The 27,692-nt window shown below is 41.8% G+C and overlaps 1 long non-coding RNA gene across 1 annotated transcript; it reads left to right on the top strand.

Moving 5' to 3' along the window:
- The first annotated feature begins 5,502 nt into the window (after positions 1-5,502).
- LOC309645055 lies at positions 5,503-22,944 on the top strand. The gene is made up of 2 exons (XR_014254711.1): positions 5,503-16,567; positions 16,874-22,944. It is a non-coding gene; the product is annotated as an uncharacterized lncRNA (long non-coding RNA).
- The last annotated feature ends 4,748 nt before the right edge of the window (positions 22,945-27,692 follow it).

Raw genomic sequence — 27,692 nt, 5'->3', positions numbered from 1 at the left:
CCCAAGAGATCTCAACATTTCTTGGCCTTCCCATATACTTTTTTATCCTTTTTCAATATTTTTCCTTCAGAATTTAGCTCAAGGGCCACAACCCCCAGATGATCTCTCTTGACTACCCTTAGTCTGGTTTAATACTCCTGGCTCCCATAGCCTCCTGGGCTTCGTAAAGAACTGATTGCATTGTATCTGGATTCATGGTCTGTCCACCCCACACCCAAAACTGTTGTTAACCCCTTGAGGGTAAGGACGTGGTTTATACCTGACAATTCACTATACCAGTCTCAGAAAGATTATTCAGGAAATTTACTAGTATTATCATACCTTATGAAACACAGAAATAACTGTGTTATTTCTATCTTCCATTTTCATTGACTATAACGCTGGTCCAGCCACCGTCATCTCTTGGCTTGGATTACTCCTGACTGGGCCTCCCACTTCCACTCCTCTTTCCCTTTACTCCGTTCTCCACACAGCAACCAAAGTGACCTTTTCATATAAATCAGATCATGATGCTCTCACACTTAAGATCATCTTAGTTCCCTTAAATGAAAATAATGTATCATGGTTTAAAATTCCCATAGGACAGACATTATGTTGAGCTGAAGAAGCCAGACACGAGAGTAAATGCATATGATTCCAATTATATAAAGTTCAAGAGCAGGCAAAATTAACTGATGGTGATAAAAATCAGAAGAATAACCATTGGGGGAGAAAGATTTTTTTTTTTTTTTTTTGGGGAGAAAGATTTTAACTGGAAAGATGCACAAGGGGGATACTAGAAATGTATCAGAGGTTGGTAAACTATGGCCCAAAGGGCAAGTCCTGCCCACCACCTGTTTTTGTACAGCTGGCAAGCTAAGAATGGTTTTTACATTTTCAAATGGTTGAGGAAAAAATCAAAAGAAGAAAAATATTTTGTGATACGTTAAAATTACAAGTAATTCAAATTTCAGTGTCCGCAACTAAAGGTTTATGGGAATCTGACCATGCCTCTTCATTACATAGCAACTATGGCTGCTTTCCTGCTATAGTAGCAGAGCTGAGTAGTTGCAGCAGAGACCATAGCCCACAAAGCCTAAACTATTTTCTATCTGGCATCTTACAAAAAAAAGTTTGCTGACTCCTGTTCTATATCTTGATCTGGATGAGGTCACATCCATGGGTGTATACAGATGTAAACATTCCCTGAAATGTGCACATAAAATTTGTACACTTCATGTATCTCACAACATGTATTTTATACTTAATTTTTTTCAATAAAATAACCGTACAGGAAATGATCCCTGTCTATTTTTTTTTTTAATTTTATTTATTTATTTATTTATTTATTTATTTATTTATTTATTTATTTATTTATTTATTTATTTATTTATTTATGGCTGTGTTGGGTCTTCGTTTCTGTGCGAGGGCTTTCTCTACTTGCGGCAAGTGGGGGCCACTCTTCATCGCGGTGCGCGGGCCTCTCACTATCGCGGCCTCTCTTGTTGCGAACGGAGCACAGGCTCCAGACGCGCAGGCTCAGCAATTGTGGCTCACGGGCCTAGTCGCTCCGTGGCATGTGGGATCTTCCCAGACCAGGGCTCGAACCCGTGTCCCCTGCATTGGCAGGCAGATTCTCAACCACTGCGCCACCAGGGAAGCCCCCCTGTCTATTTTTTTAACCTCATTTACCCCTCGTTCACTATACTATAGCCACCATGCCCTTCTCCAAACCATCCATCCAATTCACTTCTGCTTCCAGAGCCTTCATCTCCATTGTTCCCTCCGTCTAAAAATTTTTCTTGGAATTCCCTGGCGGTCCAGTGGTTAAAACTCAGCGCTTTCACTGCTTGGGCCTGGGTTCAATCCCTGGTCGGGGAACTCAGATTCCCAAAAATAATAATAAAAATAAAAATTTTTCTCATGGCCAACTCTCCCTTTTCATGAAGGTCTTAGTTCAAATGTTGCCTCCTCAGAGAAATTCCCTGATATTAAATAGCCCTTTCACTGCCTGTCGCTCTTTATCACATGCCTTTTCCACAACACTTACTCATTTATTTGTTATTATTTATTTGTTCATTTATTCATTTATTTGTATTCATTTATTTGTTATTCATTTATTTGTATGTTTGTTTATTGTCTGCCCCCTTCCCACTAAAAGATAAACTCCTTGAGAGCAGGTACATTGTCACAGCGTCACAGTATCTCTAGATAATTAATATATGAAAAACATTTCAAACAACCCTGTGAAGAATAGATTGTTCCATTAGACAAATGAAATTTTGGTTGAATGAAAAGTGAATAATGAAGAAGACTCAATATTGTCAAGATGTCAGTTCTTCCCAACTTGATCTATAGATTCAATGCAATCCAATCAAAATCCCAGCAAGTTACTTTGTGGATATCAACAAGCTGATTCTAAAGTTTGTATGGAGAGGCAAAAGATCAGAATAGCCAAAAGAGTATTGAAGGAGAACCAAATTGGAAGACTGACACTACCAGACTTCAAGCCTTACTATAAAGCTGCAGTAATCAAGACAGTGTGGTATTGGCAAAAGAACAGACAGATCAATGGAACAAAATAGAGAGCCCAGAAATAGACCCATGTAAATATAGTCTACTGATCTTTGATAAAGGAGCAAAGGCGATACAATAGAACAAAGGTAGTCTTTTCAACAAATGGCGCTGGAACGACTGGACATCCACATGCAAAAAATTTAATCTAGACACAGATCTTATACCCTTCACAAAAATTAACTCAAAGTGGATCACACACTTAAATGTAAAGCACAAAACTATAAAATTCCTAGAAGATAACACAGGAGAAAATCTAGATGACCACTTGTATGTGGCAATGATGACTTTTTTTTTTTTTTGGCTGCGTTGGGTCTTCGTTGCTGTGCACACGCTTTCTCTAGTTGTGGCGAGTGGGGGCTACTCTTCGTTGCGGTGCTCAGGCTTTTTTTTTAAAATAAATTTATTTATTTATTTATTTATTTTTGGCTGTGTTGGGTCTTCGTTGCTGTGTGCAGACTTTCTCTAGTTGCAGTGAGCAGGAGCAACTCTTCGGTGCGGTTCGTGGGCTTCTCCTTGCGGTGACTTCTCTTGTTGTGGAGCACTGGCTCCAGGCGTGCGGGCTTCAGTAGTTGTGGCACGTGGGCTCAGTAGTTGTGGCTTGCAGGCTTCTAGAGCGCAGGCTCAGTAGCTGTGGCGCACGGGCTTAGTTGCTCTATGGCATGTGGGATCTTCCCGGACCAGGGCTCGAACTGTGTCCCCTGCATTGGCAGGCAGGTTCTTAACCACTGTGCCACCAGGGAAGTCCAATGATGAGTTTTTAGATGCAACAACAAAGGTATGATCCATGAAAGAAATAATTGATAAACCGGATTTCACTGAAATGAAAAACTGCTCTGTGAAAGACAATGTCAAGGGAATGAGAAGATAAGCCACAGAGGGAAAATATTTGCAAAAGACCCATCTGATAAAGGACTGTTATCCAAAATATACAAAGAACTCTTAAAACTCAAAAATAAGAAAACAACCCAATTAAAAAAAAAATGGGTCAAAGACCTTAACAGACACCTCACCAAAAAAGATACACAGACAGCAAATAAGCATATGAAAAGATGCTCCACATCATATGTCATCAGGGAAATGCAAATTAAAACAAAAATGACATACCACTACACATCTATTAGAATGCTCCAAATCCAGAACACTGACAACATCAAATGCTGATGAGAATGTGGAGCAGTGGGAACTCTCATGCATTGCTGGTGGGAATGCAAAATGGTACAGCCACTGTGGAAGACAATTTGGTGGATTTTTACAAAAGTAAATATACTCTTACCATACAAACCAGTAATCACTCCCTTTAAACACCCAAAGGAGTTGAAAATTCATGTCCACACAAAACCTGCACATGGATGTCTACAGCAGTTTTATGTAGAACTGCCAGAACTTAGGAGCAACCAAAATGTCCTTCAATGGGTGAATGGTTAAATAAGCTGTGGTACATTCAGACAATGGGCTATTTATTATTCAATGCTAAAAAGAAGTGAGCTATCAAGCTATGAAAAGACATGGTGGAATCTTAAACGCATTACTAAGTAAAAAAAATAAAAATCTGAAAAGACTGCATACTGGGACTTCCCTGGTGGTGCAGTGGTTAAGAATCCGCCTGCCAATTCAGGGGACACGAGTTCGAGCCCTGGTCGGGGAAGATCCCACATGCCACGGAGCAACTAAGCCCGCGCACCACAACTACTGAGGCTGCGCGACACAGCTACTGGAGCGCACGCACCTAGAGCCCGTGCTCCGCAACAAGAAGAGCCACCGCAATGAGAAGCCCGCGCACCACAATGAAGAGCAACCCCTGCTCGCCGCAACTAGAGAAAGCCCGCGCAGCAACGAAGACCCAATGCAGCCAATAAATAAATTAATTTTAAAAATTAAAAAAAAAAAGACTGCATACTATATGATTCCAACTATATGACATTCTGGCAAAGGCAACACTATGGAGATAGTAAAAAGATCAGTGGTTGTCAGGGATTGGGGGTGGGGAGATGGGACGAATAGGAGCACAAAATCCTCTAAAAACAGAGGATTTTTAGAGCAAAGAATACTCTGTATGATACTTACTGGCGGGTACGTGTCATTATACATTTGTCCAAACCCATAAAATGCACACCAGGTGTGAACCATAATGTAAACTATGGACTTCGGGTGATAATAACGTGTCAGTGTAGGTATGTCAATTATAACAAACGTACCACTCTCATGGGAGATGTTGAAAATGGGGCGATACTATGCATGTGTGGGGGCAGGGGCTATATAGGAAATCTCTGTACCTTCCCCTCAATGCTGTGAACCTAAAACTGTTCTAAAAAATAAAGTCATGGGGAATTCCCTGGCGGTCCAGTGGTTAGGACTTGGTGCTTCCACTGCAGGTACCTGGGTTCTATCCCTGGTCGGGGAACTAAGATCCCACAAGCGGGATAAATAAATAAATAAATAAAATAAAGTCTTAATTTAAAAAAAGGTGAATGATGCCCATCTTTTTAGACCCTCCTCCCATCATCCTCAGAAGATGAGGCCAAGCCAGAGTCTGAATGGATTGAACATAGCCTTGTACTACTAATTCCTTACTATGTGACCTTGAGCAATTCACCTCACCTCTCTGAGCCTCTCTCTCCTCATCTGTAAAGTGGAGATAGAGTTGCTGATGTAAACTTGCTTTGAAAGCTCTAAAGAACCAGCTAAATGCAGGGGGTATTTTGAACCTCTATTTCAGAGTCTCAAACTCATGATCTTCAGGTCAAGTTTAGCCTTCAGATGTGCTTTACATAATGTATTGATATTCTGAGTATTATTAATACTTTAGGCAGGAGGGTGAAGGTTCTTACTTGCCATAAGCCCCACCATTTCTAATTGTCTTTTACTGGGCGACCTCACACATTCGTCATATCTGCCTGGCTCCTGAAGGCAGTTGAATCTGCAACTTCTTGTTCCTACACGTGAGTGGGAGAGACGGGAGCAAAGATGACACAGCCCTTGCTCTCAAGAATTTAGTCTCATTGCGGAGTGAGCTGTGAGCTTGGTAAAAAGTCAGGGCAGAGCGTTTTGATGCCACGGTGGTCAAGGGTTGTGTCAGATCCAGTGGGGAGGACTTCCAAGGGAAGTTGTCGTTTGAGTCTGACCTTGAAAAATTTAGGCATGAAGGGTAGGCACTTCAAGAAGATGACATGGCCTCAGTGAAGCTGAGGGTTGTGGGGGACAGTGAGTAGATCAGCTTATTTTCTTTATAAGGGAACAGATTGAGACAGATAGGTCACCTGGAGCCAGGCTGCCAAAGGCCCAGCATGCCACGCTAGGTAGTAAGGGATTCGTTCAGAGGTTACAGGGAGCTATTGAAAGTTGTTGAGCAGGAACTGGCATGGTGCAGGCTCCACTTTCCAAAGGACAATCTAACAGAATGAATGGGGTGGCTGTAAAGATAGCTGTAAGGCTGGAGATAAGACAGGCCAGAGCTGTTACCCAGTTGTAATGGGGACTACTGGCCAGCAGGTGGCAGTGGAGATGGAGGGAGAGACACTGCAGAGGAAGAATTAGCAGGATTTGGCAGACAGTTTACTGCTAGTGATAACGATCCTCTAAACAGCAGTTCCTCTTGCCTTCTGTGAAGCTAGCCTTTCCCAGTCTCCTCCTACCTCCTACCTCCCTGGACGCTCCTTCTCAGTCTTGCTTACAGGCCACTTCTCCTGGACACCTCCATCAACTGTAGGGGGTCCTCAGCATACTTCCCTCAATTGCCTTCTCTCATCCAGCACGTTCTCAAGGGCAGAGGCAGGTACCCCAAAGCTTCAGGACCCCTCCCTTACAGGGACCCTTAATTACTCGAAGTATCTGGGGGTTATAGAACAGTCTAGGTGAGGTGGGAAAGCCAGGTTGCAACCCGAAAGCATTTGCACGTAAGCATTTCTGATAATTTGCCTAAAGAGAAGAAAAAGACACTAATCCCTAAGGCTCCAGTAATTTGTCATGATTTCATCATGCAGTCTAATGACCACCTCTTAAGCCAAGGACTCGCAAGGATTATTCCCAGCTTGGAACTTGGTTTCCCATCTAACTCGTGGATTCCTCCTGCAGGCATCCCAGGCACTTTGGACGCATACATTTAAAACTAACTCTGGCGGTCCAGTGGTTAAGACTCCAGGCTTCCACTGCAGGCGGCGCAGGTTCGAACCCTGGTTGGGGAACTAAGCTCCTGCATGCCTCATGGCGCGGCCAATAATAAATTAATTAATTAAACTGAACTCATGATCTGAACCACAAATCCGCTCTGCAGTCCACCGCTATCCACCCAGTTCAAACCAGAATGGAAGGCAACACCTTCCCTTTCCCTCACACCTCACATCAAGCCACCGAGTCTTTTCCATTACATCTGAAATATTTCTCTCCAATGGATATTTCTATCCATTTCCCTCCAGTCCCACACCCAATTCTTAGCCTTTGATGACTTATAATCAGTGACAGTACCAAGAACTGGCTTGTTGGAACGGCAGGGACTTTAGTCCTCCCCTGCCCCACTACCAGTATGTCTAACTGCCTCCCCACCCCATTCTTTGATATGGACAATGACTGTTTTCTCAGTCTTATGTAAAGTGATATGCAAATGAAGCTTCTAGGGGAGTCTAGTCCTCTAGCCTCCTGCTGTCTACCAGCCAGCCAGCCAGCTGTTCCTAACCCTCCTAGGGCTTGGGCTGTCTGCACCAGCCTCCTGAGTGGTCTGTCTCCCTGTGGCCAGTCTCTCCTCCTGCTAAAGTCCCAGCTCTGGCAGGGTTTCCATTCCAATGGGGGTAAACAGAGAACAGGCATGAGAGAGTGTAGTACAATGTCAGGGCCTCATAACGTGGTAAAGCAGGTGGAGAGGGGCAGAGATGGGGGGTCTGGGAGATGCCATTTTAGACGAGGTAGTCTCTGGTGAGGTGGCAGTTGAACAGAGACTTGAAGGTTTCTCCTCCACGCAGCAGCCAGGGAAAACTTCTCTAACTTCAAAGCTGATAGAGTCACTCTACTTCAAGTCCTTTTATGGTTCCCATGAAACTCCTTTCTGAGACCCACAAAGCCCTGCTTGGTGGCCTTTGCGAAATCCTCCAGCCTCATCTCTCCCAGCCCTCCACACTCCAGCCACACTGGTCTTCCCACTCGTGTCCCTTTATAGGCTCTTTCTCTACTCTGGGCTTTCTTCCACATGGTTCTCTTTCCTTTCCACCCAGTCAAAGCTTAAAGGGTAACATCACTGCCTCCAGAATCCTTCCCTGGTTCTCAGACTACATTATATCTCCTATAACTTTCTGTGCTTTTTTTTTTTTTTTTTTTTTGCCTCTCAGCACTTTAACACTGGAAATAATTACTCGACTTCCTGAAGGCTCATGGCAAGAGAGGGGTCACATCTGTCTTGTTCACTTATGTGCACATGTCTATACTCATTGTCTGGAAGAGTGACAGGCACATACTAAATATCAATGGATAGGGGTTGGTTGTTGTCTCTATGTTTTTTATTTATTCTTTTTTTTCTTTTTTTTTGGGCCGGCTTGGGTCTTCGTTGATGCGCACGGGCTTTCTCTAGTTGTGGCGAGCGGGGTCTACTCTTCGTTGCGGTGCGTGGGCTTCTCATTGCGGTGGCTTCTCTTGTTGTGGAGCACGGGCTCTAGGTGCACAGGCTTCAGTAGTTGTGGCACGTGGGCTCAGAAGTTGTGGCTCACGGGCTCTAGAGCGCAGGCTCAGTAGTTGTGGCGCACAGGCTTAGTTGCTCCGCGGCACGTGGGATCTTCTGGGACCAGGGTTCGAACCGGTGTCCCCTGAATTGGCAGGCGGATTCTCAACCACTGCGCCACCAGGGAAGCCCGGTTGTTGTCTCTATGACCCACATGTGTGAGATTCACTCAAAAATTATAACAGTGACAAACACTGTAAGCACCAACCTGTGTTTTTACACAAATTAATTCACTTAATTCTCACAAAACCTTACTGAGTAGATTGTCATCCTCTATTTTACAGATGGTAAGAAAAAGATGGTTAACTAACTTGTCCCAAGTGACAGAGCTGGAAAGCAGCAGAGCAGGGACTTGAACCCAGAGAGACTGGCTCACGTGTGTGCCCTTAACTGCTGTGCAACACAGCCTAACAAATCCAGGTCTATGAAGCTCCAAGTATTATTCTAGGCACCAGGAAGACAGTATTGGAAAAACAAACCAGTAAAAAACTCAACATTCAGGTTTTTATTGAGCTGATATTCCTGATGGAGAAAAACAAAAAACAAATTTATAAGCAAGTAAAAGTATAAAATAACGGTAGGTAATACGTGTTATGAAAAAATAAAGCGGGTTGGGGAGAAGGAGTGAGGGGCACGGGTGGTGCTTTTTTGGACAAGGCGATCTGGTAAGGCATCTCTGGTGTGCTGACATTTGAACAGAGAATGCTTTGGGGGAAGAACATTCTAAGTGAAGGTAAGTTAATACAAAGAGGCTGCCCAGCTTATCCTGACAGGAAACAACCAGAAGGCTCAGGATGCTGCAGGGGACAGGAGAACAGTAGGAGATGAGGCTGGAGAGGGGGGGTCAGGCTTGGATCTAGTAGGGTTTTGAAGGAGTTTAGATGGAATTATAAGTGTAGCAGGAGGGCTCTGAGCAGAAGCCAGTGTTGAGAATGGATTATAGGGGTGAGATTAGAAGGCGACTGCTGTAGCCTAGGTGAGAGGTGATGGACACCAAAATGTTTAAATAGAATGGGAACCCGGGGATAGGGTTGCCAGATTTAACAAATAATTCCTCCAGGGGACCTCCCAGAGGAGCCTCCAGAAGTCAGCTGTGCAGTGGGTGAGGTCCCAGGAGCCTAGGAGAGGGTGGCAAGCTGCTAGAATACCTCTCTCGTCTCTGGGAGGACTGGGAACTTGTGAGAACACAGCCAAGCACAGAGACTTTATGGGTTGATTCCAGCACATCTTAAGTAAGCACAGCAATCAAAAACATCCCCAACCCTAAAAGAGGGAAACTAAAATCATGATGCCCGGTTCTAGGAAGGGTGTGAAGACAGGCACTCACATGCTGCAGGGGGAGTGTACATGGGCACAATCATTTTGATTTGGTGTTTTGTTTTTTTTTTCTTGGTTGTACCAGGTCTTAGCTGCGGCTCGCTGGCTCCTTAGTTGCGGCTCGTGGGCTCTTTAGTTGTGGCACGTGGGCTCCTTAGTTGTGGCATGCAAACTCTTAGTTGCAGCATGCATGTGGGATCTAGTTCCCTGACCAGGGGTGGAACCCGGGCCCCCTGCATTGGGAGTGCTTAGTCTTATCCACTGCGCCACCAGGGAAGTCCCAATTTGGATTTTTTAAAAAGACTGTTTTTTAAAAAAGAAAATAAAGTTATTAAATTTTAAAACTATTCTTTGGGACTTCCCTGGTGGTGCAGTGGTTAAGAATCCGCCTGCCAATGCAGGGGACACAGGTTCGAGCCCTGGTCCGGGAAGATCCCACATGATGAGGAGTAACTAAGCCCCTGCGCCACAATTACTGAAACCTGTGCGCCTAGAACCCGTGCTCCGCAACAAGAGAAGCCACCGCCATGAGAAGCCCGCTCACCTCAACGAAGAGTTGCCCCCGCTCGCCTCAACTAGAGAAAGCCCACACGCAGCAACGAACACCCAATGCAGCCAAAAATAAATAGATAAATAAATTTATTTTAAAAATTAAAAAAACACTATTCTTTCCCCAGAAATTACACTTTTAGAAATTTATTTAAGGAATCAATCCGAAAAATGAGCAAATATCCATGGACAAAGAAGTCCATCACAGCATTGTTCATAAAGGCAAAAAAATTTGGATATGACATAAAGGTTCAACAAAAGAAAAATACAGAATTCCCTGGTGGTCCGGTGGTTAGGACTTGGAGTTTTCACTGCTGGGGCCTGAGTTCAATACCTGGTCGGGGAACTAAGATCCCACGAACCACAAGGTGAGGAAAAAATAAATAAATAAAGACAAGTATGTGAAGAAGTAGTTGGGAGACAAGGAAAGTCAAATCACCAATAAATATATTGAAAAGATGGTCACCCTCATGAATAATCAGGGAAATGTAAAAGTGATAACATTACCATTTCACAGAACTAAGAGGACTTCGCCTTTACCTGTAAAGTTGCATTTTATTTAACAATTCTGCACCCCAACAATGCACCTTAGCACCCAGATTATGGTCTCTAACTAGGGCTGGTTGCAGAAAAGGCCAAGTTTGTGTCTAGGGCTGAGAGGTACAAGATGAGCCTGGAACATCTTGTAGAGCCAGGAAGCAAGGAAATTTTCAAAGATTAACATAGTCTTGTTGGAAAGACAAGAATCTTGACAAAGGGGCTCCCACTGGCCAACGCTAAGACCATTAAGACCCTAAAAAAAACTGTTGGGCTGAGGTCAGTATTGGGCTTGGTCCACTAAAGTATTCACAGAAGAGTGAACATAAAGTACTGAACTCTTTAAAAAGGGTGAATAGAATAAAATACATCCTATTTTGTTGTCTTGTTAGTGAAAAAAATTTTTTTAAATGGAAGCAAAAAAATAACAAAATGTGTGTTTGTTAATTCTAGGAGATGGTACACAGGTGTTTGTTTTAGTGTTCTTTTTTTAACTTAAAAGCAATTTTTAAGTGTGTCTAGGATAGAGGTAACACTAATGTTTGCTTTATAATTACTTCGTAAGAAGTACATACACTTTATACATTCTTCTGATGTATGTTGTATCTTACAATTTTAAAGTTTTTGTTAAAAAAATTCAACAGCTAGGGATTGCTTGATTAAATTTCAGTGTAGCTGTTACATGGCATAATGTGCAATCATTAGAATGATGTACTGACATGGAACATATTGAAAACAGCAGGGTACAGAGTAGTGCATTTTGTATAATTGCAACTTATAAATTGAGAGGATGAATATATTTGTATAGGCAGACAAGGAAATGTGAGCGTGCTCACCAATCTGTCAACTGGGGTTATCTCTGCGTGGTAGGATTTGGGATAACTTCAATTTTTTGTGAGCTTGTCTGAATTTTAAAGAATTTTGATCACAGGCATGTATCATCATTATAAAAGCAACATGCTATAAAAATCCAAACAACCTCAATCCAATCTCCCATACATAACTACTCTAAACAGAGTTTAATGACTATTCTCCTCGACTGTTTTTTCAGACCTTACACACACATGTTTTCATTTTTTTTTTTAACAAAAATGAGAGGACACTGTACCTATTGTTCTACAACCTGCATTTCTTATTTAGCAACACAGTTATAGAGATATTTTGTTTCTGAATCACACTTGTACAGTCAGAAAAAAGTACAATTATTTATGGTTTTGGAAACAAATAATGCTGTAGGTATATATTATTAACATGATAAAATGTGAAAAAAAGACTAACAACATATGTAATATGATTCCATTTCATAAAAATAACTAAATCTAAATAGGCAAACAAAAAAGCAGACAAAAATTTTTAGACGAATATACCAAACTGTTAAATGTGATCATCTTGTTGAGGATGAGAAGGCAAAAGCTGTTGATCTTTTCTTCTTTATATTCTTCTTTATTTTCTTTAAAAACTTTTTTGCAATGAGCATACATTGCTTCTTTTTAATTTATGAACTTTACCCCCCCCAGATTTATTGAGATATAATTGACATTGTGTTTTGAACTCTTAAAATCTTTTTTTTTTTAATCGCGGTAATAAATGTTTGCTCTTTGTCAAACATAAAATCCAGTACTTTGAAGTATAAACCAAAAGGTATGTCTTTCCTTCACCTTCTTAATTCACTCCTCAGAGGTAATCAGTGTTGTTACTTGTATTTCCTCAGAAATTTTCCATGAGTATGTCTTTTATACCTAGAAATGATATCATACTGTATATATTGTTTTACATCGTGCCTTTTTACACTTAATATATGTGTAACATCTTTCCACATCAATACATACAGACTTTTCTCTTACATTTTTTTAAGATAAATTTATTTATTTTATTTTTATTTTTGGCTGTGTTGGGTCTTCGTTGCTGCACACGGGCTTTCTTGAGTTGCGGCGAGCCGGAGCTACTCTTCTTTGTGGTGCACAGGCTTCTCATTGCAGTGGCTTCTCTTGTTGTGGAGCACGGGCTCTAGGCGCGTGGGCTTCAGTAGTTGTGGTGTGCCTAGTTGTTCCTCGGCATGTGGGGTCTTCGCGGACCAGGGCTCGAACCCGTGTCCCCTGCATTGGCAGGCGGATTCTTACCCACCGCGCCACCAGGGAAGTCCATATCTCTTACTTTTAAATAGCTGCCCATCAATTGTGTGCGTATAACATGATGTCTAGCTAACTTTGTACCATGCTGTGATGGACAACGTTGTACGTTTATATCTTGAGTTGTACAAGTAAATCTATAAGGTAAATTCTTAAAGTGGAAGAGAATTGCTGGGTCAAAGAATATGTGCATTTAAGATTTCCATAGACACTACTAAATATTGCCCTCCTAAGGTGCTACACTAATTTCTAGTGCCACCAATAGGGTACGAACGGTGCCTCTTTGCCCCTCCCTCATTAATGTCACTAATTAGCAGGCTTTTATTTTTTTAATAAAATTATTTATTTATTTTTGGCTGTGTTGGGTCTTTGTTGCTGCACGTGAGCTTTCTCTAGTTGCAATGAGCAGGGGCTACTCTTCGTTGCAGTTCGCGGGCTTCTCATTGCGGTGGCTTCTCTTGTTGTGGAGCATGGGCTCTTGGCGCTCGGGCTTCAGTAGTTTGTGGCACGTGGGCTCAGTAGTTGTGGCTCGCAGGCTCTAGAGCTCAGGTTCAGTAGTTGTGGCGCACGGGCTTAGATGCTCCACGGCATGTGGGATCTTCCCCGACCAGGGTTCGAATCCGTGTCCCCTGCATTGGCAGGTGGATTCCCAACCGCTGCACCACAAGGAAAGTCCCTAGCAGGGTTTTTTGTTTTTTTTTTAATCAGTCATCAATCTTATACACGTCATTGTATACATGTCAATCCCAATCTCCCAATTCAGCACACCACCATCCCCACCCCACCGCGGTTTTCCCACCTTGGTGTCCATACGTTTGTTCTCTACATCTGTGTCTCAACTTCTGCGCTGCAAACCAGTTCATCTGTATCATTTTTCTAGGTTCCACATACATGCGTTAATATATGATATTTGTTTTTATCTTTCTGACTTACTTCACTCTGTATGACAGTCTCTAGATCCATCCACGTCTCAACAAATGACCCAATTTCGTTCCTTTTTATGGCTGAGTAATATTCCATTGTATATATGTACCACATCTTCTTTATCCATTCGTCTGTCGATGGGCATTTAGCTTGCTTCCATGACCTGGCTATTGTAAATAGTGCCCTAGCAGGCTTTTAAAACATCTCCTGTGAAACATCAACTCTACCGAATAAAAAGCTTGTTTTTATTTTAATTTTTTCATCTTGACACAAACCCTTGTTGAAAAGACATTCTATGCACAAAGTAAAACAAAAATTCCAAACATTACACACACAAAGGTATACAGTAAAGAGAAAGTCTCCCTATATGACCCTCCTACCCCATCCAACCCAGATACCCTGTGAAAGGCTGGTGTATAAAGATAAAAATTTCTGTGCATAGGGAGTGAATATTTTCCCCACTAGTGTTTTTTAGTGTAAGGTACATGCTTTTTTTAGAAAAGACTTCAGGTACTAAGAATTGGATTAATTAAAATCCTTAATAACACATTGTTATTATCTGTTTATAGCCCTCTTTTATTTCTTTATCCACTTGTTTTATGTTTTAATTTCTTTATTCATCTATTTATATATTTACTTATTAATATTACAATAATATTGACAATAATTCACATCTTCTGATGGGCTCTACTTTTGTCCTGTTCAAGCTGCTTCCCCTTCCCCACACCAGGAAAGCACTATCTGGAACTTTGTGTTTATTGTTTTCTTGCCTTTAGTTTTGTAGTTTTGTCCTATCTATGATGATTAAACAATATATTGTTTAGTTTTAGTTATTTCTGAATTTTTTAAAAAGGGTATCATGGTGTAGGAGTCCTCAGGTTCTCACTTTCTGTTTTTACACTCAATGGTCTATTAATGAAATTCATTCGTACTGTTATGTGTAGCTGTGGTTAATTCCATTTTCACTCTTGTGTAATATTTCATTTTGTCAAGGTGCCCCAATGTATTTATCCATTCTCCTGTTGAAGGGCTTTTCGGGTTCATTCTGGTTTTTGGCCATTTGTTCACTGCTCTTATGAATATTCATGTACATGTCTCCTGGAGCACTTGAGCAAGACTTGTTCCTGGATACCTGCCCACGAGTGGAACTGCTAGGCTTTAAGGTGTGTAAATGTTCAATTTGACAAGAAAGAATGATGAATTGTTTTCCAAAATGGTTGTATGGATATATATTCCCACCAGCAATGTATAGAAGACCTACTGTTCTTCTCCAGTACTTGGTGTTTTAATTCTTTCCATAGACTGGATATCTCATTATGATGTTGATTTGTATTTCCTTGAATGATGTTGAACATCTCTCAGTAAGTTTCTTAGCCATGCTTCCTCTTCTTTGAAATGCAAGTTCGAGTCTTTTGCCCATTTTTCTGTTGATTTATTATGCTTTGTTGGTTCATAGACGGTCTTTAGATCATCTCAATATATATATCCTTGAATAGTGATATGTGTTTGCAAATATCTTCTTCAAATTTGTAGCTTATAATTTTGTTTTAATTTTAATATAGTTTTATTTATCAAAATTTTATTTTATAACTAACCTTTTGTGTTTTGAGATTCGTTATTACTCCAAGGTCAGAAAGAAATTCTCTTATATTTTCTCCTAAAACTTTTAATGTTTTGCCTTTGATAATTACGTCCTTATATCTGGAGTTGGCTTTTGTGTATAGTGTGAGGCAATGATCTAATTTCATTTTTTCCTATAGGGAGGACTTTTTTTCCAGCTCCATTTATTGGATAGTCCCTCCTTAGATCTGCCGTGCCACCCCTGTCATTTATCAAAAAAATTTTTTTTAATATGGTAGTGGTTTTACAACTATCCTTTCAATCTGGAATGAGTCAGTATTGCACCAGGCAGCTGGGGAGTTGGGGGGCGGCGGTGTTGATTTCATTCCCTTTACTATCTGAATGTCTTTTGGAGAGAAAGAGACTGAATAACATTTGTGGACCAGGAAGGTTTTTTTTTTTTAATTAATTAATTTATTTTTGGCTGTGTTGGGTCTTCGTTTCTGTGCGAGGGCCTTCTCCAGCTGCGGCGAGCGGGGGCCACTCTTCACCGCGGTGCGCGGGCCTCTTACTGTCGTGGCCTCTCCCGTTGTGGAGCACAAGCTCCAGATGCGCAGGCTCAGCAGTTGTGGCTCACGGGCTTAGTTGCTCCGTGGCATGTGGGATCTTCCCAGACCAGGGCTCGAACCCGTGTGCCCTGCATTGGCAGGCAGATTCTTAACCACTGTGCCACCAGGGAAGCCCTCAAAATTTTTTATATTCATTAGTTAATTTTGGTGAATTTCTATCCCTACCAACACCATCTTGTCTTCATTGCAATAGCTTTTTAACAATTCTGGTAGAGCAAGTCTCTTCTTTTTTTTCTTCTTCGGAAGTATCTACCTGTTCTTAGCTCCTACTTCTCTGTATATATTTTTTAATTGGCTTGTTGAGTTTCATGAAAAACCCTGTTGTAAGCTTTATTAACATTGCATTGACGGTTACAGATCAATTTCGAGAGAACTGTATCTTTACAATATTGTCTTCCTATCCATGAACACAAGATAGCCCCACTTGCTTATTAATAATAAATCTTGAAGATTATCCCAGATCTGCATGTTGGGATCTACCTTATATTTTATTTTATTTTACCTTACATTTTAAAAGGCCATACTAGACCATTGTGTGAATGTTGAATGATTTATTTAATCACTCTCCTATTTTGGACAGTTGAATTATTTTCATTCTCTAGCTCTAGGAACAATATTTTTGTGGAGAACCTGTAGTGAATATCTTCACATACCTGAAAAACAGTGTTTGATTTTGTTTTTTTTTTTAAATTTATTTATTTTATTTATTTATGGCTGTGTTGGGTCTTCGTTTCTGTGCGAGGGCTTTCTTTAGTTGCGGCAAGCGGGGGCCACTCTTCATCGCGGTGCGCGGGCCTCTCACTATCGCGGCCTCTCTTTTTGCGGAGCACAGGCTCCAGACGCGCAGGCTCAGTAGCTGTGGCTCACGGGCTCAGTTGCTCCGTGGCATGTGGAATCTTCCCAGACCAGGGCTCGAACCCGTGTCCCCTGCATTGGCAGGCAGATTCTCAACCACTGCGCCACCAGGGAAGCCCTGATTTTGTTTTTTAAGTCTCTCTTTATTGCTAACTTTAGCCTGTTCTGCACCCAGCACAGTGGCTCTAGATGTCCTCGGTCTTTTTTCATCACCGTCTTCCTCCCGCTGTGTCTTCCCCAGGAGACTGGCAACAGCTCTGTGATCCCTAAGTATTGGGGTCAGGGTCCCCTAGAGAGTCTACAATTGCTTCTCCTGAAGCTAGGGGTGGGGTGGGGAGATTTGGAGTAAAATAAAGTGATTTTGTTAGGTAAGAAAAATTGCTTCATTTCTAAGGTGTGTCAAGTGTTTCATACACATTTCATCACAGCCACCCGGCCCAGCCCTGAGAGGTGAGCATCATTACATCGCTGTTACTCCTACATTAGCCTGAGACACTGAGGCCCCAGTTCACCCAGCATTTTAGAGACCTCAACTGGATTCCAAGCTGGGGTTGTCCCAGCTGGCCTGAGGAAACGTTTATTGACAGTAAAGCAGGGTGTGAGTATATCAACAAACACTATTAACCAATCTTTCTCCTTTTTCAAAGTTCCAAACATTTCCATCAAGGGCTCATTGTCTCGTTAATGAAAAAAGTCAATGCTCATTTGCATCACTGAAGACCTCTCCTCCTTCACAGCTTGGGAGGGCAGGGGCTGGTATAAGGGAGAGAGTTAGAGACCACGAGACCCGGTCTCTAGTTCATCTGATCTCGGCACCTAACATAGGGTCTGACACCTGGTTCCGTAAATGTTATAATCATTCAGGACATTAACAGAATAATGACCCTAACAGCTGCTATTTCCTGGGCATTTACTATGTCCCCAGCGCTGTGTGAGGCCTTCTTCTTTTGCCGCAGATTTTAGTCCTCCAGGCTTCTGAGGTCCAAGGACTTGTCCCTTTTTTGGTAGGTGTGGTTAACTCTCAGGTTCAGAGAGGTAACTAGCCTAAATCACAAAGCAAACAGCTAGCAAAGCAGGGATTCAAACCCATATTTTGTCTGACCCTAAAGTCTGTTCCTCTTGAATTTGTCACTAAATTTGCATGAGCCTTTTTCATCGTTGCATCTCAGTATAAAATGGGGATACTCATCCCAGTCTTACCTGCCTTGCAAGCAAGCCTTGTGGGCATTACATTCTTAGTATTAAAGAACCAACTCAAGCAAGTTGGTGCTAGAGGCAGCCTAATATCAGTAACCATCTTAACCATTTTTAGAACACCAGTGATTCTCACAACAACTCCATTGAGATACGCTTTATTATTATTCTCATTTTGCAGATGAGGGAACTAAGGTTCAGAAAGGTAAAGTCATTTGCTCAAGGTCACTCAGCTCAAGCCTACTCTGGATTTGATGGGTCCTGGGGAAAAGGTGGGAGAAGGGGGGAAGGAAGGCAAGAGAGGACTGCCTCCAAGAGCCAGGGTAGGGCCTCCCACCAGTTGGTGGGAGGGTTTGGAAGGAACTAGGAGCTTGGTGAAGGCGTTTGTCAGTCTTACCCACCACTGCCCACGCACAACCCCACAGCGAAATGCCTGGCATGTAGAAAGCGCTCCACAAACACTCCTCCCAGGCTCTTCTTCACTCGGTAGCCGGCAACAGCCCACACGGCTCCCCTCGCTGAGGCTCCAGCTCACCCAGCACGTTCCCACCTCAAGGACTGGGCACTGCTCCCCCTTCGGCCTGAAGCATTTCTCTCCCAATTTTTGTATTTTTAATTTTTGTTGTGATAATTAAATTTTATGTTTTTGGAAAAGTTTTACATATAAATATATATTTTTTCAAGTAGAAAGAGTAGAACATGATCCGTAAAGGTGAAACCCTATCTCCACTCCCTAGAAGTTCCTATTGAGCAATTCTCAAATATCTTTCTAGAAATACTCTATGCATGCATGGATGTATACTTTTCTCACATAAATGGTAGCAAACTATACACACAGTTCTTCCCTTAATTTTTTTAACTTAACACTACATCACAGGGAGCTTTCCTTATCTGCCACACCAACCAGTACAGACACACCTGATTCTTGTTAACTGTTCCATATTTATCCATTGACGATCCTACAAGTTTAACAGACGCCTGTGGCTAGACATTTGGGTTGTTTCCAGTCTTTCCACGATAACAAACAGGGTTTCCGGGAACATTACTATTATTATTGACTTATAATTCATATACCATAAGTTCACCCTTTTAAAGTATACAATTCAAGGGTTTGGGGTTTTAGTATATTCACAAAGTTGTACAACTACTACCACTATCTAATTCTGGGAACATTCTTTTTTTAAAAAACAATATTTATTTATTTATTTTTTAAAAGTTCCAACTCACTTCTTTTTTTTAAATTAATTAATTAATTAATTTATTTTTGGCTGCGTTGGGCCTTCGTTGCTGCCCGCGAGCTTTCTTTGGTTGCGGTGAGCAGGGGCGACTGTTTGTTGCAGTGCATGGGGTTCTCACTGCGGTGGCTTCTCTTGTTGAGGAGCACAGGTTCTAGGACGCGCGGGCTTCAGTAGTTGTGGCTCATGGGCTCTAGAGCGCAGGCTCAGTAGTTGTGGCCCACAGGCTTAGATGCTGCGTGGCATGTGGGATCTTACCAGAGCAAGGTTGGAACCCAGGTCCCCTGCATCGGCAGGTGGATTCGTAACCACTGCGCCACCAGGGAAGCCCCTTTAATATTTACTTTATTTATTTATTTAGTTGCACCAGGTCTTAGTTGTGGCTCTCTGGCTCCTTAGTTGCGGCATGCATGTGGGATCTAGTTCCCTGACCAGGGATCGAACCCAGGCTCCCTGAATTGGGAGCCTGGAGTCTTAACCACTGCGCCTCCAGGGAAGTCCCTGAGAACATTCTTGAACACATATTTTTATGGCCTTGCCTGAATGTGTCAGCAGGAGGCACTTCTAGAGGTGCGGTGGATAAGCTTTAGGGAGATGATTACTTCCAATGGGAAAAAGGGTGGGGCTTATTTATTACCCAGAAGCAAAAGCCCCAGGCCTAGAGGCTTGGGATCTCTGCATTACCCTCTCCACGCTGAGCACATGCCTATGGCAATGACCACCTTGTCCCTTAGAGAAAATTAGGTCCATCTGGATTTTCACACATTGGATTTGCTTAAAGCGGGCTAGGCCCCTAAATAGTCCAGTTAGAACAGGCTAATGATGGGAAATGCCCCAATCACGTATGGACTGTAACGACTCCCTTCACAGACCTTACTGTTGTGCCGTTGTGTGGTCCTTTAAAAAACTAAATCCGGTAATGTCTTTCCACTGTTCTGAAATTCTCAAAAAAAAAAAAAAAAGTACAGCCTAAATAAACTGTAATGGCTAGCATCTCACTCAGAGTAGAAGCCAAAATCCTTAAGTCCCTACAAAGGCCTGCCAGCTCCTACATGATCTTGTCCCCGCACACCTCTTGGATCTCATCTCCCAGCCCTCTCCCTCTCACTCACTCTGCTCCAGCCACGCTGGTCCCCTGGCTGATTCTCCAGCTCACCCAGCACATTTCCACCTCAAGGACTTCACCCTGCTCCTCCCTCTGCCTCAAGCATTCCTCTCCCAGATATTGCATGATTCCTTTCCTCACTTCATTCCCACTCTGCTCCCTTGGCATCCCTTAGAGAAACCTTCTTTGATCTCTCTATAGAAAATTGCACCCCAGGGACTTCCCTGGTGGTCCAGTGTTTAAGAATCCATCTTGCAATGCAGGGGAGGCCGGTTCGATCCCTGGTCAGGGAACTAAGATCCCACGTGCCGAGGGGCAACTAAGCCTGCGCTCCACAACTAGAGAGAAGCCTGCGCACTGCAACAAAAGATCCCAGGTGCCGCAACTAAGACCCAGTGCAGCCAAAAAATAAATAAATAAATAAATGTTAAAAAAAAAAAAAAGAAAATAGCACCCCAGAACTTTCTAGCCTATATTCTACTCTTTTTCCATAACAGTTATCGCCAACTGACATATATTTATTTCTTTACTCTTTCTGCCCCCTCTAGAATTTTAATCTCCCAGAGAAAAATACCTTTGTCTTTTCTGTTCACTGCATGTTGCTATAACACTGTAGGTAATCAATAAATATTGATGGACTAAATGAATGAGTAGCTTTCACTGAGGCACAAAACAAAGATTAGAAAAAGTCTAAAGGGCAGGGGAGGGGGGAATGGGCAGAGGATCTGAAGAGACAATTCACAGAAAAGGAGAATACAAGTGATTTGTAAATGTTTGGCAAGATGTTCAGCTTCACTCATAATAAAGGAAATGCAAATTAAAATTTGTGAGTTACCATCTTTCACCTATCAGATTAACAAAGATCAAAAAGCTTGTTACTTCTCCATGTTAGCAAGGGTGTGGAGAAACAGGTCCTCTCATACACTGTTGGTGAGAATGAAAATTGGTGAAAGGTTTGTGGAGGACAATTTAGCAGCATCTAAATCTTGAAAGCATATTCTCTGGCTTAGCAATTCCTTGTCTAGAAATTGATCCTGCAGGTTTATTTGCTCAAGTATACAAAGATGTGGGTATTCACTGCAGCATTCCTTGTTCTAGTAAAAGACTAAAAAGAACGTAAATGTCCATTGATGGAGACTGGTTAAATATATTATGGTATAGCCTTACAATGGAATACTATGTAGAGACTAAAACGGAGATGGATTTCTATGTGCTGAAATGGAATACCCCACAAGAGATTGTTAGTTGAAAACAGCAGCGTGCTGAACAGCATGTACTATATGTAAACATTTGTTTCAAAGAAGGAAAAAAAGGAATTGTTCTGCAGAAACAAACAAGAAATCAACATGATGTCTCCGGGGAAGGAGAAATGGAGCAGGGTACAAGCCCTCAGGGGAAGGAAGGAGACTTTTTATTCTACCTTTTTAAATAAGCTACAAATTTTTATGTTAATTACCCTAGGCATAAAAGCAGATAATACATGCACATGAGACAAAAATCCAAAGACACAAAAGGATAAATAATAAAAAGTAAGTCTCTGCTAAAAAAAAACAAAACACCCAGAACAAAAAACACAGTGATGGGGATACATCAAAGGTACACAGGAGCCAACTGAAAACTGGAGAGTAATAGTTAAAGTAGTACTAGTGTTTAACCTAAAGTATAAAATGAATATCTATGAATCCATCATAATATAAATAAATGGTTGAATAAATAAATTCTTACCGTACAGAAGAATTCCAAATAGTTTATGTAGATATTTTTGCCCTCAGGGAGGTGGAGCATAATTTCTCAACTCCTGTAGTATGGGCTGCACATAGTGATTTCCTTCCTAAGAGGAGAATAGGGAAAGGAGGAAAAGAGTACTTTTACAGTGGACTCTGACCAGCACTACCTCAGCCAGGTGATTAAAGTTAAGATCAACAGTGATAAATCATCTTGGGCCTTCCCTGGTGGTCCAGTCATTAGGACTCCGTGCTTCCACTGCAGGGGGCACGGGTTCGATTCCTGGTCAGGCAACTAAGATCCTGCATGCTGCGTGGTGCCGATAAATAAATAAACACAACCTGAAAAAAATTGCAAATTAAAAAAAAAGTGATAAATCATCTTGAAGGCAGGTACCCTTGATATGATGAGATGAAAATGGCATTTTACCTCTGCCTACTCCCCAAACCTATAACCTCTAGTCTACTTCTAGGGAAAACAACATACAAATCTCAATTAAGGGACATTTTATAAAATACCTGACCAGTAATCCTCAAAGTTGTCAAGATCATCAAAAACAAGGAAACCTGGGATTTCCCTGGTGGCGCAGTGGCTAAGAATCTGCCTGCCAATGCAGGGGACACGGGTTCGAGCCCTGGTCCGGGAAGATCTCACATGCCTCGGAGCAACTAAGCCCGTGCATCACAACTACTGAGCCTGCGCTCTAGAGCCTGTGAGCCACAACTACTGAGCCCGTGAGCCACAACTACTGAAGTCCGCGTGCCTAGAGCTGGTGCTCTGCAACAAGAGAAGCCACTGCAATGAGAAGCCCACACACCACAACAAAGAGTAGCTCCCTCTCGCCACAACTAGAGAAAGCCTGCACACAGCAACGAAGACCCAGCACAGTCATAAATAAATAAATAAATAAATAAAATTAAAAATAAAACCACTACATTATGCCAAAAAAAAAAAGAAAGAAAAAAGAAAAGAAAACAAGGAAACCTGGAAAACTCACAATCAAGAGAAGCCTAAGGAGACGTGATGACACTGGGACAGACAAAGGGCATTAGGTAAAAACTAAGGAACTCTGAATAAAGTATAGACTTAATAATAATAATGTATCAGTACTGATTCATTAATTGTAACAAACGTGAGATGTTAATAGAGGATTGAGTGGGGGGACATATAGGAACCCTCTGTACAATCTTTGCAATTTTTCTGTAAATCTAAAACTTCTGAATAATAAAGTTTATTTTTTTAACATCTCCACATAAGAATGTCTCCTTTCTTCTCCTGAATCCGTAAGTCATATAACTTCTCTGAACTTCAATTTCCCCATCTTGAAATAGGGAAATTATTTTGAATCCTTCCAACTACAATCAATAACAACACTCTCATTTAGTGAATGAATGTTCACTGTGTACTAAAATCTGTGCTAGGCACCCTTTACATGCATTATTCCTGTGTAACCATCACAGTGAAACTGTGGGTTAAGATTGTCATTTTTCTTCTTTGTCCACCATGGAAAGAGGCTGCAACTAGACCAAGACACAGAGCTTTGGTTGGTGGAAACCAAATTCAAACTCCGTTATATCTGATGTAAAAGGCTCTAAACCTGTGTTCTTCACTGGCTCAGATCCCTCCTTCCCTCTTCTATGCCCGTTGGTAGATGCTTCCCATCCCAAAGCCTGTTTTGAAAGATGTGCCTCCCCAGCAAACTGCTTGTAACTAAGCATTCTCTTTCATCAATCTCTAAAAATCTCTTTCTTAAGGTTTCTTTCTTTTTTTCTTTAAATTTTTATTGGAGTATAGTTGATTTACAATACTGTGTTAGTTTCAGGTGTACAGCAAAGTGAATCAGTTATACATATACATATATGCACTCTTTTTTAGATTCTTTTCCCATATAGGCCATTACAGAGTATTGAGTAGAGTTCCCTGTGCTATACAGTAGGTCCTTATTAGTTATCTATTTTATATATAGTAGTGTGTATATGTCCACCCCAATCTCCCAACTTATCCCTCCACACACCCCCCAACCCCTTATCCCCTGGTAACCTTAAGTTTTCTACATCTGTAACTCTATTTCTGTTTTGTAGATACATTCATCTGTACCCTTTTTTTAGATTCCACGTATAAGTGATATCATATGATATTTGTCTTTCTCTGACTTACTTCTCTCAGTATGACAGTCTCTAGGTCCATCCATGTAGCTGCAAAATAGCATTATTTCATTCTTTTTTATGGCTGAGTAATATTCCATTGTATATGTGTACCACATCTTCTTTATCCATTCATCTGTTGATGGACACTTAGGTTGCTTCCATGTCCTAGCTATTGTAAATAGTGCTGCAATGAACACTGAGGTGCATGCATCCTTTCGAATTATGGTTTTCTCTGGATATATGCCCGGGAGTGGGATTGCTGAATCATATGGTAGCTCTAGTTTTAGTTTTTTAAGGAAGCTCCATACTGTTCTCCATGGTGGCTGTGCCAATTTACATTCCCACCAACAGTGTAGGAGGTTTCCCTTTTCTCCACACCCTCTCCAGCATTTATTGTTTGTAATTTTTTTGGTAATGGCAATTCTGACCGGTGTGAGGTGATACCTCATTGTAGTTTTGATTTGCATTTCTCTAATAATTAGTGATGTTGAGCATCTTTTTAGCCATCTGTATGTCGTCTTTGGAGAAATGTCTATTTAGGTCGTCTGGCCATTTTTTTGATTGGGTTATTTGTTTTTTTGATATTGAGCTGCATGAGCTGCTTGTACATTTTGGAGATTAATCCCTTGTCGGTTGCTTCATTTGCAAATATTTTCTCCCATTCTGAGGGTTGTCTTTTCATTTTATTTATGGTTTCCTTTGCCATGCAAAAGCTTTTAAGTTCTTTTTTATGGTTTCTGATCAGAAAGGCATCACCAGCAATGACAGCAATCATTCTTGGAGCATGTACCCTGTGCCAGGCACAGTTCTAAGAACTTTACGCTTACTAACGTAGCAAATTCATACAGTAATGGTAGAAGAAACCATTAACACTCCAGGTTCATATATTGTTGGTGGGAATGTAAAATAGTTCAGCCACTTTGGAAACTAGTTTGGCTGTTCCCCAAAATATTAAATGTAGAGCCACCATATGACCCAGCAATTCCACTCCAAAGTATATACCTAAGAAAATTGAAAACATGCCTTCATACAAAAACTTGCACACAGGTATTCACAGCAGCATTCATCATAACAGTCAAAAGAAACAACCCAAATGTTCATCAACTGAAGAATGGATAAACACAATGTGGCATATCCATACAGTGGAGAATGTTACTTGGCAATAAAACGGAAAGAAGTGGGCTTCCCTGGTGGCGCAGTGGTTAAGAATCTGCCTGCCAATGCAGGGGACACGGGTTCAAGCCCTGGTCTGGGAAGATCCCACATGCTGCGGAGCAACTAAGCCCGTGTGCCACAACTACTGATCTTGTGCGTCTGGAGCCTGTGCTCTGCAACGAGAGGCTGCGATAGTGAGAGGCCTGCGCACCGCGGTGAAGAGTGGCCCCCGCTTGCCGCAACTAGAGAAAGCCCTCGCACAGAAACGAAGACCCAACACAGGCAAAAAATAAATAAATAAAGTGAAATTCTTTTAAAAAAAAAAAAAACAAAACGGAAAGAAGTACTGATGCAAGCTACGACAGGGATGAACCTTGAGACCATAATGCTAAATGAAAGAAGCCAGTCATAAAAGACAGGTTGAATTGTAGGGTATGTGAATTATATATCAGTAAATTTGTTTTTAAAACCCTCCATTTTGCAAATAAGGAAACCATGGCACCGAAATGAGCACACTGCTAAGATTACACAGCTACTCTGCTGAGCTCGTTCAGAACAAAGAAACACGTTTCCAAATAGCAGCCTGATGGGGAATGATTTGGGTTTTGTTTTGTATTTCCCCAATGTTGACAGTCGTTTCTGGACTCCCCTTTTACCTCTGCCTAAGGAACTGCGTAAGTTAGGGTCAGAGCCAGAGATGGGTCAATGGAAGACAATGGTTATTGAGGATAGGCCCTAACAAGGTAGCCCTTGGGATTCTTTCCCTTTACTCTTTCTTCTCGTATGAGTTTATTGCTCCTCTCTCACAGTAGCATGTAAGCTCCAGGAAAGCTGGGCTTTTGTTTTGTTTACCTCCGTACCCCCAGCCACTAGTTCAGCGCCTGGCATGATAGATGAAGCGAACAGCAGTTGAAAGAATAAAAGGCAGTGCAGACAGGGAATCAGACAGAGGGAGGTTTCTGACTTTGGTGCTGGTGAAACTCTCAGAGGTGGAAATGGAGTAGGGGTGGGGTGGCGTGCAGCATCAGAGATCTGAGGTACTTGCGGGAGAGATCTAGGAGAGGTTGGATATACGTATCTAGAAAATATTTCACTGAGAATTCCATACCCAAATGCTTACAGGGACCAGGGAAGTGCCCTGAATCATGCCAATGCCCCATTCCTAGACAATAGAGTGGAAAGGACAGTGACAGTCTGGAGAGAATATGCCCCATCTCAAGTGACAGTCATAGGGAGAGCAGGTACAATGTTAACAGATTTTTGGATTTTTCAAGAGAAGCTGAAAACAAGGACTGCCAGGTGAAATATTGTCTGCAAGCCAAGTTTCTCCTGGTCAACCCATTTCTGACTTGTCGGAGCAAGGTAGACTTGAGTCCTCCCTAGAAGTCTTGGGTATGTGTGGTGGTAGCAGAAGAGTGTTGGATGCATCTTTCTTAAGATAATGGGTATACTTGGAACAAGTCAATTCTGGGTGGCTCGGGTGGGAGCCAGCTTCTCTAGCTCAGTTTAGTTGTCACTTGTTTTTTAGTGATTACATCAAAGAATGATGTTAAGTGTAAAAAGATAGTTGTAAAATTGTACATTTCACAAGATCCCATTTTTTTCATAATATTTTGAACATACAGTTAGTAAAATAACTGGAGGAATATGCCCAGCAGTTAACAGTGGCCATCTCTGAGGAATGGGATTATGAAGCACTTTCTCTTTGTACTATGTATTTGTGTATTTGAACTGTTTTATAATGACCATGTATAAAAGAAAAACCAATACTGATTTAAAAAAAATTATAGATCTTTTATCTTTTCTAACATTAACTACTATGCATGTTCATATATATGTGCAGGTAAACACAAATACCAAATGATTGACAGTGGTTACCTCGGTAAGGGTGCAGGGCTGGGGTATGTTGACACATGAACGGGAGATCTAGTTTTGCTGTCTTTATTGCTTGAATCTTATACACAGTTGACCCTGGGGTATTGATTCCAGGACCTGCCATGGATACCAAAATCCTCAGATGCTCAAGTCCCATAGTTGGCTCTCCATATCTGTGGTCCCACATCCACAGATTCAACCAATCATTGATCATGTGGTACTGTATGAAGTATTTATTGGGAAAAAAACCACGTATAAGTGGACCTGTGCAGCTCAAACCCGTGTTCAAGGGTCAACTGGAATATGTACTCCTGGACTGTAGAAAAATGTGAAAAACTTCAGTGCCCAACACTCCAATCCACCCATCCAGAAGTAGAACAAATTGCCCAGGTGGGAAGGAGAAAACCTTTATCAGGACATGGACAATATTGTCTTCATCCCTCCCCAACCCCAATCCCCCCCAGGTGACCCACACAAACTCAAAGAGCAGCCAAGGGGC

The sequence above is a fragment of the Balaenoptera physalus genome (assembly GCF_965194825.1).
Source record: "Balaenoptera physalus genome assembly, chromosome: 16".
Lineage (NCBI taxonomy): Eukaryota > Metazoa > Chordata > Mammalia > Artiodactyla > Balaenopteridae > Balaenoptera > Balaenoptera physalus.
Note: the sequence above shows the minus strand (reverse complement) of the source record. Positions and strands in the feature narration are given on the sequence as shown.